General features: G+C 48.0%; 1 long non-coding RNA gene across 1 annotated transcript; it reads left to right on the top strand.

Moving 5' to 3' along the window:
* Positions 1-226: 226 nt before the first annotated feature.
* LOC146893822 (uncharacterized) lies at positions 227-16,334 on the top strand. Its single transcript, XR_015002683.2, has 4 exons — positions 227-490; positions 4,277-4,461; positions 9,621-9,851; positions 11,208-16,334. It is a non-coding gene; the product is annotated as an uncharacterized LOC146893822 (long non-coding RNA).
* Positions 16,335-16,411: the final 77 nt, after the last annotated feature.

Genomic DNA, 16,411 nt, shown 5'->3' with positions numbered 1-16,411 from the left:
CTGTTGTGCTGTGCTTGTGTGGCAAGCACTCGTAACCACTGAGGATTCCGTGCCTAATTGGCTTGCATTGTATCAACTGGGTCGCCACCCCCTGCTCAAACTGGCTAATGGGTGTAGAGTTCAAGTCGGCGCCGACCATCAGGTTGAGCAATGAAGAAGGTCCTTTAGACACAGGATCCCAAGAGTCTCTGGCAAGGGCTGGTTCCTCCTCGTGACTCATCACGGCCTATCTGATTCTTTCCACACCACCTGTGGAGCAGGAGAGTACACACGTGGCCACCCCCATTGGGCATACAAGGCACCTGGTGCCAGGGCGGTTAGTAACTAGGAGAGCGACTACAGCTGGCAAATGTCGGGGCTGGACTCCCATCTGCTGTGTTCTTTCCCCCCACCTCCTGGACTTTAGCCCCAATCTGAAGACACAAAGGGGATGTATTTGAAGCAGGGACCATTAAGTCTTAAACTTCATGGCCTTGACAACGAAACGAAGGTAAGGTTTTGAGTGCTCGCGACAGAAGGAGGACGCGGATGAGTGACTTGGGTTAAAACTTGTTCAGGTGTCGGAGTCACACTGGATTTCAGCTGTCACTTCCACCAAGGCAGGAGTGTGTCACTCGGAGTCTAGGTTCGTCTGCTGTAACAAAAGTGCCCCCCAAATACTGTAGCATAGATCTGGTAGAAGCTCATCTCCTCTTACATCCTAATCTGGAAATAAGTGTCTATGCCTAGGTTTGTGGTTCTGAACTAGAAGGGCCCCAAGAGACCCAGGTTCCTCCTGTCTTGTTAGTTTGCTGTCCCTTTGGGTGGCACTTTTAAAAGGTAATTTATTCTTTTATTTATTTAGTTCATGTGTATGTCTGTGTCTCTGTGAGTGTATGCATGTGTGTGTAAGTGTGCAAACTTGTGCCCACACAGATTGGCCAGATGAGTGTGACAGGTATCTGTTATCACCTGCCTCCTATTTTGAGGCAGAGTCTCTTCCTGAACTGTAGACCTGTGTTTTCTTGGCTAGGCTGGAAGTTAGCAAGCTACAGAGATTCTCCTGCTTCTGTGCTCCTTAGAGCGAGGGTTAAAATCACCCTCAGGACACCCAGCTTGTTACAGAGGTGCTGGGATCTGAACTTTTGTCTCTGTGGTTGCGCAGCAAGCACTCCTAACCACTGAGCCCTCTCTCCAGCCCACTGGGGAGCCCTTGTATCCACCAGCTAAAAACTACAGCAGCTCACTGCTCACCTTCTAGCCCAGAGGAGAGAGGGGCCCAAACCAGCTGTTTCCTTCTAGGGAAGTGACAGAGGTTGTCTTTGCACCTCTTCCTGCCACACAAACTTGGTCACGTGGCCAGGCTTGGAGGAAACGGTCCTTATAAAAGTTAACCCAGCTGGATGACCTGCTAAGACTGAGGTCTACCACTAAGAGAAGGGAGACGGCAGGAGTGGTTACAGGGGCCAGAGGAAGTCTCCATATTTCTGGTCTGATGGGAACCAGCTGTAGATAGCACATACAAAGAAATAGACATGCCCATAGGAGCCTGGAGCCTCTGAAGATGGCAGATTTTTTTTTAACTTAAAAAATTGTATTTTATGTATATGGGTGCGTTGCCTACACGTATGTGTGTGCATCATGTAAAAGCCTGGTACCCACAGAGGTCAGAAGAGGGTCCTGGAGTTACAGATGTTTGTGAGTCATGTAGATGCTAGTAGACTATTCTGGAGGCCTATAGTGAATTCCCAGAAGTTCCTGGGCCATGTGGCCCTTATGCAGCGTTGAACACAAGAGGCTCTCTGTCAAGAGACTTGATTCTGGAGGGGTTCCCAGGCCCAAGGAGAGGTCCCCAGATTGTTCCCTGGGCAGCAGGGAGAGAAGAGGGTGCCTGAACTGGCCTTGGCCCATAACCATACTGATGAATATTTTGCATGTCACCACAGAACCTTCATATGGCAAAGGATGGAGATAGAGACAGAGACACATATTGGAACACTGGACTTAACTCCCTAGGTCCAAATGAGAAACAGAGGGAGGGAGATCGTGAGCAAGGAAAGCAGAACCAGAGGGAGCCTTCATCCGATGATGGATGGAGATAGAGACGGAGACCCACATTGGAGCACTGGACTGAGCCCCCAAGGTCCAAATGAAGAACAGAAGGAAGGAGAACATGAAAAAGGAAGTCAGGACCGCGAAGGGTGCGTTCACCCACTGATACAAGGGGACTGATCGAATGAGAGCTCACCAAGGCCAGCTGGACTGGTACTGAACGAGCATGTGATCAAACCGGATTCTCTGAAGGTGGCTGACATGGGGGCTGACTGAGAAGCCATTGACAATGGCACTGGGTCTTGTTTCGTCTGCATGGACTGGCTTTTTGGGATCTTGGCCTGTTTGGATGCTCACCTTCCTGGACCTGGAGGGAGGGGGGAGGAACTTGGATTTCCCACAGGGCAGGAAACCCTGACTGCTCTTGGGAATGGTGAGGGAGGAGCTGAGGGAGTGGGGGGAGCGGGAGGGTATTGGGAGGAGGGGAGGAAGTGGAAATTCTTTAAATAAATAAATAAATAAGGAAAAAAAAGTAAAAAAAAAAAAGAGGCTCTCTGTCAATTAAGATAGAAGGAAAAAACACAGTCTCTGATATTCTCCAACCTCTGGATGTACACTGTGGCACACTTGCACTTGCACACGCACACACACACACACACAAACATGTGCACACTTGTATGTACATACACATATGTCCTGCGCTCGGCCTCGCCTGCAAGAACCACGCGGGACACAGGATCCTTCTGCAGAAATGGCTTTAATCCTCTTGGGAGCTAGAGCATAAGCCACATGGCGGAGACCCAGATATGATGGAACCCATCCCTTATATAGGAAACAGATCCTGTTTCGGACGTGTCACTCTTGGATTGGTCAACTGCTCCCAGTCCCAGGTGATACCTTGGGAGTAGTGGAAAGTTACCAACACGTGTGAGCTTTCTAGCTCACCTGGCAGTGCAGCACCATCTATGGTGGAGAGTGTGGTTGCGGCCTTCTACACACATATACACTGGTCATACATAAACACAAAAGAGAAAATGATAACAGGACATATTTGTTAAATGTATAGGAAAATATTGATGAGAAGTGCCACAATATCAGCAAGCTTGAGGTTCTGTCACAGTCACGAGCTCATGGGCAGTTCAGTAGCCCTTGACCTATTCCTGCTTTGTGCATCAGACCAGGGGTGGTGCTGACGAAAGAACAGACATCTTTTAGGCAAATCCTACTTGCCTTCGTGGGTGAGGAGGGCTCACCGTAGAAGCTAACAGGCTGGGGCCTACGTCTTACTTCCCTATCCACTGCCCACAGTGGTGTCCTCTACACAGCCCTGTGGTCCTCAGGACATGCTGGGAGGTGAACAGGACAGGTGATGCCCCCAGGTTGGGGAGACCGAGTCACAGGATGACGCGGAGCAGAGAAGCCAGTCGGTGGGGTGTGAACAAATTTCCAGACCCTCCCCGCCCCACTTGGGTGTGGCTCACACCGCCCCACAATCTCATGCTTCTCAGCCCGTTAGCACGTCATCTCTGAATCCATAGCTCTCATTCAAATGCTCCCAGGAGACCCACATAAGTAGCGGAAGTCCAACTCCTTTCATTAGGGAATAAATTCAGGACTTGAGACATTGTTCTGGCTCCTGACTCCTTTCAGTAAGACATGGAAACTCCCCTGTAAAACTTGCAGCTCCCTCTCCTGAAAAGATAAATCTATTCTCCCCTTCATCTTTCCTACAGAGACTTGGTCACAGGTCTGTGTTTTTGTTTTTCCTTTCATCGTCCCTGTCCCCACCCCAGCAAATAAACAAGACCAGAAAGACCTCCTCCTAGTTCCCAGGCCTGCCCTCTCCTCTGTCTCCTTCGGAGGCCACCTCTGAGTCTGTGGGAGACAGCCTGTTCTGATCTCTAATGAGCCATAGCCCTCCTTCCAACGCCATCCACTTGTTCTTTAACACACTTGCTTAATAAATGGCACAATTTTTAAAGTAAAGATTTATAGAATCACCTTCTCCTCCTCCTCCTTTTGACTGTAGAATGGTTTTAGTAATCCCCAAATCCAAGGGTTCTGTCTTGTGTAATTCCCTCCCCATTCTATGAAGTGTGGGCAGGATCTGTGTTCTGATTCCAAACAATAGAACAGAGTAAAGGTGTCAGGGTGTCACTATTGTAGCTAGGGTATATAATTGCACTTATATACGCTTCACTATGTAGCCCAGCCTGGTCTCGAACTCTCTATCACCTTGTTTCAGCCTCCTGACTCCTGGGATCATCAGCATGTGCCGCCACATCATGGATTGACAGAACTCTTTTACAGAGCTTCACCAAACACTCTGCCGTGTCTACCAGGAATGGAGGGCAGAGTCTGATGAGCAGGCAGCAAGGAATTGAAGCCCCAATTCAGCCGAACTCTCCCAACAACCATATGACCTTGAAAGTGAGTATGCCACCCTTGAACCTTCATAGGGGACCCCTACTCCTGGGGACAACCTGATGGCAGCCTCATGGAAGATCCTAAAGCCCAGGACCCCATGAAGTCATTCCTGGATTCCCCGCCTCACTTGGCACAGAAAGATAACAGGATGCATTGTTTTCAATTGTGGCGACTTGTTACCCAGCAGTAGGTAGCAAACAGACTCTCCTATGTCTAATTAGTCCCTTGTTCTCACCTGCCAGGGAGCTCTGGCATCTCTCCATTTGTCTTTGCTCCTGCCTCTGTTCTGCACCAGTCCCCACAACCCTCATTTGTGTAAACCAGCACCTCCTGTATCTGCCAGGGACCCACGGTAGTGATAGTGAGGGCTCACCCAAGCTCCCCAACATTATTTGGGGTATCAAGCCACAGCAGAAAGCCATTGCTCCCACACCCTAATAGCTCAAGGGAAGCAAGCAAGGGCAGCAGTTTGACTAGTGCTGGCGTGGAAGGCAGGTTTTCTGCCGTGGTTTCAGGCAGAGACTGGACAGTACGAGAAGGTACCTAACCTCACCCACCCCACCTCACCCCCTGCCCTCCAAGCTCTTGCTAAGTCTCCCGTTGGGTAAATGTGTCCAGAGGTTAGAGGTCCAGCGTTATGTAGGGCACAGAGCAAAAGAGAAGCTATGGAAAACAGATCTGGGCAGAGGAACAACAGGAAAACATGCAAAAGTCTCCTAACTGTGCCCTATTTCTTATCTTGCTCAGCTCTAGGCTCCATAGTGAGTGAGCGATCCCCTACTGAAAGTAACACTCCATTCAGACACTCCCCCATGGCCCTGAATACAGACCAAAACCCCTGCTGTACCACATCATCGCCTTCCTGGCTTTCTCTGGGACTGCTTGCTGCCTTCCTGAGGCTCCTCAAGCAGTTCTGTGGAGAATGTGTGTGTTGAGAAGGGGCCCCTTTTCTTCCCAACCACGTTCAGCTTGCGTCTGTTCCCACTATACCTAACCTCTTGTGCCCCCCCACCCCCCGCTTTCCACATTCCAGAAGACCCAGTCATTATCTTCCCACATCCCACACAGAAATGACACTACTCATCCTGTAGGGCCGTGACTACCTTCAGGGTAACCACTACTGTCTCCTGGCCTGGGGAGGTTTCTTCTTGGAGTGTATGACCACAGCATCCAAAGGGCAGCTTGGCTTCTGTAGCACAGACCCAGAACATTCCAACTATTACATTCACATTTCTCAGCTCTGGGTACAAGCGATAAGACTAACTCAGATTTTGCCTTCACTCCATGCTGGAGGTCTGGCTGCATCTTAGTGACCCTCCCTACACGAGTAACAGCAGCAGCTCAACCACAGCCCACTTCTCACCTCTCCGGCCCCTTGGTGTTAGAGATCACTGCTTCCCAGGCCTTGAGAGGCTGACTCTGCATCCTCACCTCTGTAGGTTGCTCTGTGACCACCCTGCTGTGTCTCTGCCATGCCGTTTCTTGGCATCACATAGCTGCAAGCCCTGTGGTACCAGGGTAGTGCCAGTCTCTGTAGCTTGCACCTGCAGCCCTCAGAGGTTCCTTGCCACCTCTGAGCTGTCATTTACAATGGTCTTAAAGCAGAACACACCCCTGAAAAGCAACCCTTTGACTTCAAAAGGACCTGGTAGGGGCCGGATGGGAAATGGGCCTCTTGCTGTCTTCTTCAGTCTTCATCTTCTCCAGGGAGACTCCTTCCTCCAAGAGAACTGGTTCATGTACCTAGATGCTTGCAGCTTCCCTAGCTCACCAATCCACCCGGCTTAAATGGGTGCCATGCCTTCATTTGTCTGAGAGAAGGAGCTCTGTCTATTTGTAAGTCCAGCATGGTGGGTAGTTTGTGATAAACCTACCGGATGGTGCCCAGATGGACCAGGAACGCAGAACAGTGGGCTAGTTTCAGCACTACCCCCAAATACCCTTCAGTAAGAAAATTAAAGAAGCCAGCTGCAGGCCAATGGAAGACTTGACTTTGGGACTTGATCTTAACACTGTGATTTTTCTCCTTTTTCTCCTGAGTAGGGATTTTAGCTTTTTTTAACTCTGTATCTTCATTGATCAATAGAACTTTAATGAACAGAGGGGTTTTTTTTGTTTTTGTGTTTTTTTTTTTTAAAACAAGAATCTCACTATGTAACCCTGGGTGGCCTCCTACTGCCTCAGTCTCCTGAGCACTGAAAAGACCAAGTGTGTGATGTCTTTCTGTATGTTGTGAATGTGTTTCATTACCATTGGTCAACAAAGAAGCTTGTTTGGCCAATAGCCAGGAAGAATAGAGTCAGGTGGGAAATCCAAACAGAGATACAGGAAGAAAAAGGGCAGAGTCTAGAAGGCACCACCAGTCCCAGAGAAGCAAGATGTGAGGTAACAAGCCATGAGTCTCATGGGAAAATAGAGAATAACAGAAATGGATTTATTTAAGTTGGAAGAGCTAGTTAATAATAAGCCTAAGCCATAGGCCAAACCATTTGCAATTAATATTAAGCCTCAGAGTGGTTATTCAGGAACTGGATGGTGGGAGAGAAACCTTCAGTTACAAATGTGAGTCATGAGCCCTGGGTTGATTACAGACTTGAATAGAGTTTCATTTGCCTCCACAAAGACCCAAAGTCAAGGCTTTGGTGAAGGTGGTTTATTTGAGAGCAGGAAAAGAGAGGCCCGTGAAAGGCACATGAACATGTGAGTCTCTGTTGGAAGCCAGTCAACTCTGTCTTGCTAGGGATCCCCGAGGAAGCTTGTGGAGCTTTTGGAGTGGCCCACTGGCAAACAGCGGGGTGTGGAGAAACCATCGGAGAGCCGTCATCCTTACTAATTAATGTTCGCCTCCCAGGAGACTTCTCCACCTGTGCTTCTGGGTTGTTCCTGGCACCAGAGGGCACTCTGTCTGTGAGAACCCCCCAGGGGGAGAAGCAGAGTGTGGGGAGGTGTGTGGGGAGAAGCAGAGCGTGGGGAGAAGCTGTCATGGGGTTGAAGATCCCTGACTTGCCAGGGACACTGAATACAGATAAATAAAGGCAGCTCTGGATGCAGAGGCGGGGAGGGACTGTTACCTTCTGAATTGAGAGAGGCGAGCAACCCAAATTCATTATTCATTTAAAGACACCTGCTCCTGGCATCAGTGGTATCTTTGAGGCAGGCTACATAAATGGTTTTGGAATAAACAAAAAGAGTCTACATTTAGCTTTTCTGCTTTGTTTTGTTTATGCTTCCCCCCCCCCCCCGTGCTGGGAATCAAACCTAGGGCCTTACTCGTGCTAGGCAAGTGCTCCATCCCTAGACCCGGTCGTTAGTTTTAACCATCATTTATGAAACCTTTGCTCTCCAAAGACTCCTGCCGCAGACAGTAAGCCAATGTACAATACCGTGTTTAGGTACCAGCTGTGATCCCTCCAGGCCCTCTCCCATCATTAAGGGCTTACTGTGTACGTGCGCTCCACATCCGCCTCTACCCCAAACCAGTGTGAAACAGGACTGCTGTGTCTGGAGCTGACCATGGCCTCACTAGACAGCTAGAGGCTCAGAGGGCTGAGCTGTGGAGAAGGGCACTCTACCCCATCCCCCACCCCACCCACCCAGCACCCTGTAACCGCCCCCCTCTCTATCCTTGAAGAGATTTTGACTTGTCCGCTTCCCTGGCTTCAGTTCATCTGCATTTCCCAGGTTCCGGCTGTGTTCTTCTGTGGCTCAAGGCTGTGCCTGATCCCTGGTCATCTGGGACCTCGGTCTGCTTCTCTGGCTGCCATCTCCTTTTCCTAGGACTGGATCTAGCTTTCTGATCTTTCTCTGATGTACATCAGTTATTTCTTTTCCTTCCTCTTTCCTTTCTCCATTCTTTTCTTTTTTAAAAAATATCAGATATTTCTATGTTTTGAATGTACTTATCCAAAGTCATAATGAAATCAGTCTCTACCAGTGAGTATTAGGAGGGTGGGGTCTATAGGCTGTGATATTTGGAAGTGGGATCTTTGGAAAATGATTTAGGTCCAAGAAGGCTGCAAGGGTGGGGCCCTAACCAGATGTGACTTCTTATATAAGAGGAGACATGAAGTAGGGAGTTTTGTCTTGCTGTGTGATGTAAAGAGGATCTCACCAGCGGTGACCCCTTGACCTTGAATCCCTTAGTCTTCAGCATTGTTGGTCTTTGCCAATTGCTCTGTGGTTTTCAGTTTCAGTAACAAAACAGAGTGAGACCAGGCTCTCAAATATTTGCCAAGATGTCCACTTCATGTCCCTGCTTCAGACCCCACCTCAGACCCAGTGAATTCCAGGGCCAAGTGCACCTGAGTTCATGATGCCCTTGGCCTTGCAGCTGGACTCCCACCCTCCCCTGTTAGGGCTCATCTTTTACGGTCTCAGCTGCTTCTCCCATTTGTGCCTTGAACAGGTCTTGGATTTCCCAGTGTGTTTGTAAACCAAGGCAGTCTATATTACCTCACGCTTTGATACAGAGTGTGCGTGCAGATCTTTTACACATGCACATCAAAAGATTCCACCATCAAGTATGTATCTGAGTGTGGAGGGGGGGCAAGTTTTTCGGAAAGATAATGGAAAAGTGCGCAGAACTGTACATAGGCAAGTTAAACTTGGGAGAAAAGAAGCAACTGGGTGGGATCCGTCCGTGCAAACTGTCGGGAGAGCACGGACTACCTCTCTGAAGGCATGCTCAGGAGCTGCTGTCTGGAGGAGTCCTGGCAGCCTTCGACAGTGGGCCTGACCCCTACCCCTGCCACGCCTGCTACTGATGCAGGCAGGAGGGCCACACCTACTGCCATCTGAAAGGTCAGGACTGCCAAAGAGGACAGGGCCCTGCTCCCCTTCCCTGTCTTGCTTCTGAGGGACCATGGGAAGGACGAGATGCAAGCAGAGATCTCCAGAACCTCCCAGAGGCTGAAAATACATAGAATATGTTCTGAGACCATAGCTCTGGTGTTGGGATTAAAATGGATTTCTCTTATTATCTTCTTACTATTTGTATATGCTACATGATCTGTAATGAGCTTATTCTCTCTCTCTCTCTCTCTCTCTCTCTCTCTCTCTCTCTCTCTCCCCTACTCTCCCTCCTTCCTTTCTTTATGTTCTTGTGTTTACCCTATTCCCAGAAATAGACTAGGAAAAAGCAAACAAAAACTTTGCTCTCACAGGTGTGGTGGCGCATACCTTTAATTCCAGCACTTGGTGTTCAATCTACATGAGTTCAAGACCAGCCTGGTCCACATAGAGAGTTCCAGGATGGCCAGGGCTACACAGAGAGAGCTCCTGTCAACAAAACAAACATTCCACTTTTCTCTCACGGAATTTGAACTCTAATGGTGTGGGATGGTGCACGGTGCCTGACAAGCGGCTGAATGGAAGACTGCCTGGCCAAGTCCACGGTGAGTGCGGCAGCAAGGTTACAGCCGGAAGTGAGCAGTGCAGTTGGGAGGAAGCCCGGGGCTGTAGCGGGAAACAGGCCAAGTCAGTTCGGTCACACAAAGAATACAACTTCGGAGGACAACTTTGGGAGAAGTGGGATGGGCATGTTCCAGCAGGGATGAGGGGAGAGGTCTCAAGACGAGACCATGCCGGGAGGATTCTGGGAGCAGACAGAGGTGTGAGGCGGCGAGGAGAGCAGGCAGTTGTGAGGCCAAAGATGGCACAGGGGTGGGCCTGTGAGCAGACACGCGACTGTTGGGGAGGCCGTGTGTCTTTCTGAACAAGATGGAGGGCCTATTCCCAGAAATAGACTAGGAAAAAGCAAACAAAAACTTTGCTCTCACAGGTATGGTGGTGCATGCCTTTAATTCCAGCACTTGGTGGTCAATCTACGTGAGTTCAAGGCCAGCCTGGTCCATGTAGAGAGTTCCAGGATGGCCAGGGCTACACAGAGAGAGCAGGAGGAATACTATCTGCAGAGAAGCGATGTGATCCGCCTTGTTCCACAGAACAGTCAGCGGGTGTGTGGGCGATAACTGAGGGAACTAGGCAAGATCAGCTGTGGGGGAGCAGGAGATCACGGAGGGGATCCAGCTGAGGGACAGTGGCGGGAGCCAGGACCGATTTCTCTTGATGGATACATGTATTGTGGGGTAGATGGTTCCCCGTGGTGGTGAGGTGGGGTTGTGTTGTGTATTTCAGGTCCAAGTTGCCTGGACCCACTGATGTCTGTTGTACCCAAAGTGTCCCCAGACAAGACTCAGAATCACTCATGTGGGTTAGTAAGAACAACAGTGTAAGAAGTGACCTGAGTTGGGATTTACTGAGTTTCTAGGTTGGGAGTTGAAAAGGAGTCACAGAAAACCCCAAGGCTTTTTTGATTCCAGTGAGCAGATGGAGCCGCCATTGAGAGAGAAGGGCCGGGAAGGCCGGAGTTCACATGAGAGGTCTATACCGAAATTAAACACATGGCTTACGTGTTGTTATGTAATGTTCAAAAAGAAAAAAAAAACTGGTGGCTGAGGTCGTGGGGACATAGATGGGTATAAGTGGCCACAGACAATGACAATGGTACTATTGCCAAAGGTTCTGGCACCCCACCACATGTGTTCTAGGCAGTCATGCTGTTCTAGGCTTGAGAGCCGTAGAACATGAGGGCTGACGATTAATTACTGTGCACACTAGATTCTTCTACAACAGAGGTCACCAGGATGTCTCCCTGCCTTTGGAACCAGCAGCATGTCTAGTCTCACAGCCTTGCATCTTGAATTATTCATTGAATTATTTATTTACTATTGCGTATCTGTTTTATCCAGCGTTTAGTGTCACCCTGCCGAGGAGGAAGACAGGATCTGGAGAAGAACCTGGCTCTTGAGTGACTTGTGTATCTGATGTACCAAGCTGAAAAGAACATTCTCTTCTCAGAAGGAAAAAAAAAAGAAAAAACCCAAAAATCCATTGTACTCTCCCTCCAGCCTTCGACTGCAGCCCCGAGCTGCAGAGCGTTTTGCTGAAGCACAGCCCTAGCTGGAGCATTCTCCTCTGCCTGAAGGTATTAACAACCGCAGGGACTTTGGAACAAGGTGCTGAAACCTGAGCTCACAGTTTCCCAGCCACAGATTCTGTTGCTGCTCGGCAGAGGGTACGTGCTGCTTGCTGTTTGGTATGAGGCTGCCTCAGCGCCTCTCCCAAAAATCTCAGCAGAAGCTCCCGGTTCTCTACTGCTGAACAGACTGGAGGAAAACAAACCAAGCCAAGACTTGTGCTTTTTAACGGACTGAACAGTCTCCTCTCTCTCTTTCTCTCTCTCTCTCTCTCTCTCTCTCCCTCTCTCTGAGACAAGGTCCCCGTATATGTGACTGCCCAAATCTGCAATGTCCTCCACATGCTCATGTTTTGAATCCTTACTCCCTAGCATATGGAGCTACTGATTTGTTTAATATTTTGAGACATGATCTCTTGCACCCCAAGCAGGCATTGAACTTATGGTTCTTCTGACTCCCCATCCCAAGTTCTGGGACTACAGGCACACACTCCGATGGTGACGACAGAGGTTTTACGTCTTGGGGTCTTGTGTATGTTCAGCGAGCACTTGACCACTGGAACTGTATTTCTGACCCTTGGACAGGTGCTATTCTGAAGTCTTTAGGGGATGGGGCTTGGCTGGCAGTAGCAAGACTCCAGGAGCAAGACTTTGAAAGCTATCCATACCTTTGACTTTTATCTAGTTTTCTCTGCTTCCTCTCTGAGTCATGTGGATGTCCACTCAGTTTCTCACTCCCGTTGCCATGGACACAGCTGCTCTAACACACCTTTCCACTGTGATGGACTGAGTCCATGAACCAAAACAAACTTTGTTTTCTGCTAGGTATTTTGATCATAACAACGAAGACATAACTGGTACTCTCTTTATCTCCTATGCAGACCAGGCTGGCCTTGAACTCCCAATGAGACTGCCTCGGCCTCCTCAGTCCTAGGACTACAGGTAACAGCTACCACACTATTTCAGTGTTAGGAAGAGAGGCTCACTAAATCAAAATGGAGATTCTGGGGGAGGGGGGAGAAAAGGGAGTGAAAGGGAGAGTCTGCCTTTAAATTAGTGAAAATTCAGGGGTTGCTAGGCAGTTAAATTCATTGGCTGCTCTTGTAGACGACTTGGGTTCAGTTCCCAGAATCAACATGAGGATCCTAGTCATCTGGAACTCCAGTTCCAGGGCATCTGATGCCCTCTTCTGACCTCCATGGGCATTGGGCACATATGTGGCACACGCATGCACACACACACACACACACACACACACACATTGGCAAAATCTTCATACAATAAAGTAAATATAAAAAATGTAAATTAATGAAAATTCTGAGCCAAAGGATATATTTTATAAAATGTTCACTTTTTAAATTTATGTGTCTATGTGATTTTTGAATGTTATGTATATGTGAGGCATTCATGCAGTGTTTGAAGAGATTTTGAATCCCCTGCCATATGGGTGACAGGAACTGGACTTGCAAGAGCAGCAAATGTTCTTAATTACTGACCCATCTCTCTGCTCTATTTAATATTTTTTAAAGATTAAAAAATGTGTGTGCGTGCGTGCGTGTGTGTGAAGTGTACCTGTGTGTGTTTGGGTGTCTGCCATATGTGTATGGTGTCTGTGGAGCCAAGGAGAGGGTGTCAGATTCCCTGGAGGTAGAATTCTAGGTGATTGTGAACAGCCCAATATGGGTGCTGGGAATTGAACTCAGATCCTCTGGAAGAGTAACAAGGCTGTCAATTGCTGAGCCATCTGTCCAGCCCCAAGAAGATTATTTTTACTTAATTTCTTTTATATAAATACAGCCATAAGAACTAAGCTAATAAAAATTCCTTAAGCAAAATTCCTCCTGGAACACACTTTAATAAGCACATATATGTATATATAGTGTGCACATTAGAGCTAACGTGCTTTTTTTTTAACGATTGCCTGAGAAGAGAATTTCCTTTAGAGTTTCTATATTATTAACCAAATTACTACATTAAGAAAAGACATAATTTCACAGTCTGTGTTAATGGATTAAAATCAATGCAGTTTTATGCCTGCTGCCCCTTGATGATCACAGGGCTTGCTAATTTGCCTCGCTCATGTGATCCTTGTGGCAGGGTGGCGGTATTTCAAACACGGGTTAGGGTTAAAAGTAATGGAAGTAATTAATCATAAGGAGGTCGGCTTTAAAAAAACAAAACAAAACAACTTTTCAAAATGCTGCGGCAGACCCATGACATCATACTGTAATTCTTAGAGTCACACAAACCAAGGATCTCTCTGCTTCTGTTGTAGTTTAATTAATCACAGAGACAGGCTGACGCAAAGCTTGGTGGAAGGGCTCCCCCAGCAGGCAGAGGCTCTGGATTCAAGTCCCCAGGACCATAAACAATGGCAGAAATAGCAAGCACCCCTCCAAACCCAGACTTTTGAGTTGTTCACAAATAGAAATGATGCCCTCAAAGGAATACAGGTGGACTTCCCTCGTGCTTAGGATCTCAAATTGAGGTCTTCTTAAATTTTAAACAAACCCATTACCGGTCCCTCCCTTTTTCCCTAATAGGAAACACTGATGGGCACTTGGGACCTTCCTAGGCTCTGCCTGGTGGTGCTTTCTCAAGTGATGGAATTGTTACGCCACCTGTCTCACTGGGCAGACGCTGTCTCACTGGGCAGACGCTGTCTCACTGGGCAGGCGCTGTCTCACTGGGCAGGCGCTGTCTCACTGGGCAGGCGCTGGCTCACTGGGCAGGCGCTGTCTCACTGGGCAGACACTGGCTCACTGGGCAGGCACTGGCTCTGAAATATTTAAAAATTATGAGTGTTGAATTTTAATTAATTTTAATTTTAATTATGCATATGGCTGATAGTTACATGCTGGACGGGTCAGCTGTAGTCACTGTTCTGAAGAAATAGGATCAGGTTCGAACCCAAGACCACCCCCTTGTGGCTCATCTCTTCTCCATGCCTCTCACTCTTCCACTTCTTGTTCTGGATACAGACACCTGGTACCTCTCACCTGCAGATTCTGCGCTTGGCCGGAGAGACTCAGGATGGCGTCTAAAATCAAGGACTTTGTGAAGGTTGAGACAAGAGTGCCAGGTTACGGAGGGAATGAACGTACAGTCAGGACCTGAAGACCACACGGGCAGGCTTCTTTCTCACATAGATCTGTATTTGCTGACACCCATTTTAGCTAAATTTTATTTTTCTTTGATATTGAATATTGATGAATATTCATTAAAATATTCATCAGAAGTAGCCCAGGAGGATATCAAGAAATTTAATGAATAGTGGATGATTTGGGGATCCCTGGATTATGGAATCACACAAGTCGTAAGGAAACCGAAATGAGATGAGGAACTAAGGAGATGAGGGAAGGAAGTCACCGGTCTTGTTGGATCCGAAATAGACAAAAATAGAGGAGCAAAAGGCTAATGGCATCTCGGCCACCCAGGCAGAAGGAAGCCTGAGTCACGGCCCTGATTGTCCTTGGAACACTCTGTGGGCTCTGACAGTGCTTAGCGATAAATGTAGCTGCTGGCTGGGGACCAACAGTGCTGTCCCTGCTCCTCCCAGTCCAGTGGCCAGCTGAGTGTGATGCTACTGAGTCATCTCTGCAGGGGATAAGCTGACTCTTCTGCCTTGGGCACGTGTTTCTGGACCAAGGAATAAAAAGGAATGTTCTAGACTTCCGTGACTAAAGGACCACTCAGTGCTTGAGTAGCGGTAATAGAGAGGCAGAGTCTAAGACAGAAGATGTCCCATCAGAGGGCTGCTGGACCCTAGAATTCCAGGCATCACTTGGTCGCTTGTTCGCCAAATGAATAAAGGGTTAGTGGACGGCTCTGTGGACACAGTGAGGAGGGAGACGTAGGACCAGGCAGGAGCTGGATGCTGAGCAGATGATCATAGAGACACAAACTAGTTGACTTCACCTCCTGATAGAACTCTGAAGAGTGACAGTTATTAGAGGGGAAGTTCAGTTAATGGGGCAGGGGAGGGAGCGACTAGGGAGGTGGAGGCTTGTGAGCAGAGGAGTGGTCCCGGCCAGATTAGGGAAGAAAATTTTAGGGGCAGGACGCTGTGCTCTGTGCTCGGCCTTTCTGGCTTCTCTTGCAGCTACAGCTGTGGGGCTATTTCTCTAGCTACTTGACCCCTAGGTCTGATCTGTCTTTACTGTTTAATGGCAAACTATGGGGAGGTGAAAAGTGATGTGGCTTGGGGGCAGGGGATGAGCTGGAGAGATGACTCAGCAGTTAAGAGCATAAGTTGCTTTATTTATTTATTTTATTTTATTCTTATTTTTATTTTCTTTAGAGGACAAGAATTTGGTTCCCAGCACCCACACCCTGACTCCCGACCATTTGTAACTCAAATTCCTGGGGGAGTGGACACCCTCTTCTCACTCTGTGGAAACTGCACTCATGCATACACATAAAAAATTAAATACATCTTGAAAGCAAACAAGCAGCAACGATGATGATGAAGGGCTGGAAAGGGGAATTTAACAGCAGGCAGAGAGGGCCCTGTGATGACTGTAATTGGTTGTCAACTTGATTACCATTGGAGTTGACTAAAACCCGAGCACCTGGGTATACCTGCGAGGAATTTTTGGCTTCTTAATTAAATCATTTGTAGTGGGAAGAACAGTTTTTAATCTGGACAACACCTTCTGCTGCCAGCCTACATAAAGGACACAGAAGAAGCAAGCTTTCTCTCTTTTGGTCTGCTTGCCCTCACTCTTGCTGGCAAGTTCATTCCTTTTCATTAGAGCTTACTTCTTCAGGATTCCTGCATTCTAGACCAGCTGAGACATCCAACCTTATAGGCTGAACCAATACCAGATTTTTGGACTTTCCATTGGTAGGCAGCCATTGTTAGATTTGCTGTACCACACAGCCTGTAAGTCACTCTCATAAATCCCCTGTATGTATGTATGTATATATATATAGGCATATATAGGCATATATACCTATATATAGGCATATATATAG

This window comes from Myodes glareolus, chromosome 8 (genome assembly GCF_982192425.1).
Source record: "Myodes glareolus chromosome 8, mMyoGla1.1, whole genome shotgun sequence".
Classification (NCBI taxonomy): Eukaryota; Metazoa; Chordata; class Mammalia; order Rodentia; family Cricetidae; genus Myodes; species Myodes glareolus.
This window is presented reverse-complemented; position numbering and strand designations above follow the sequence as displayed.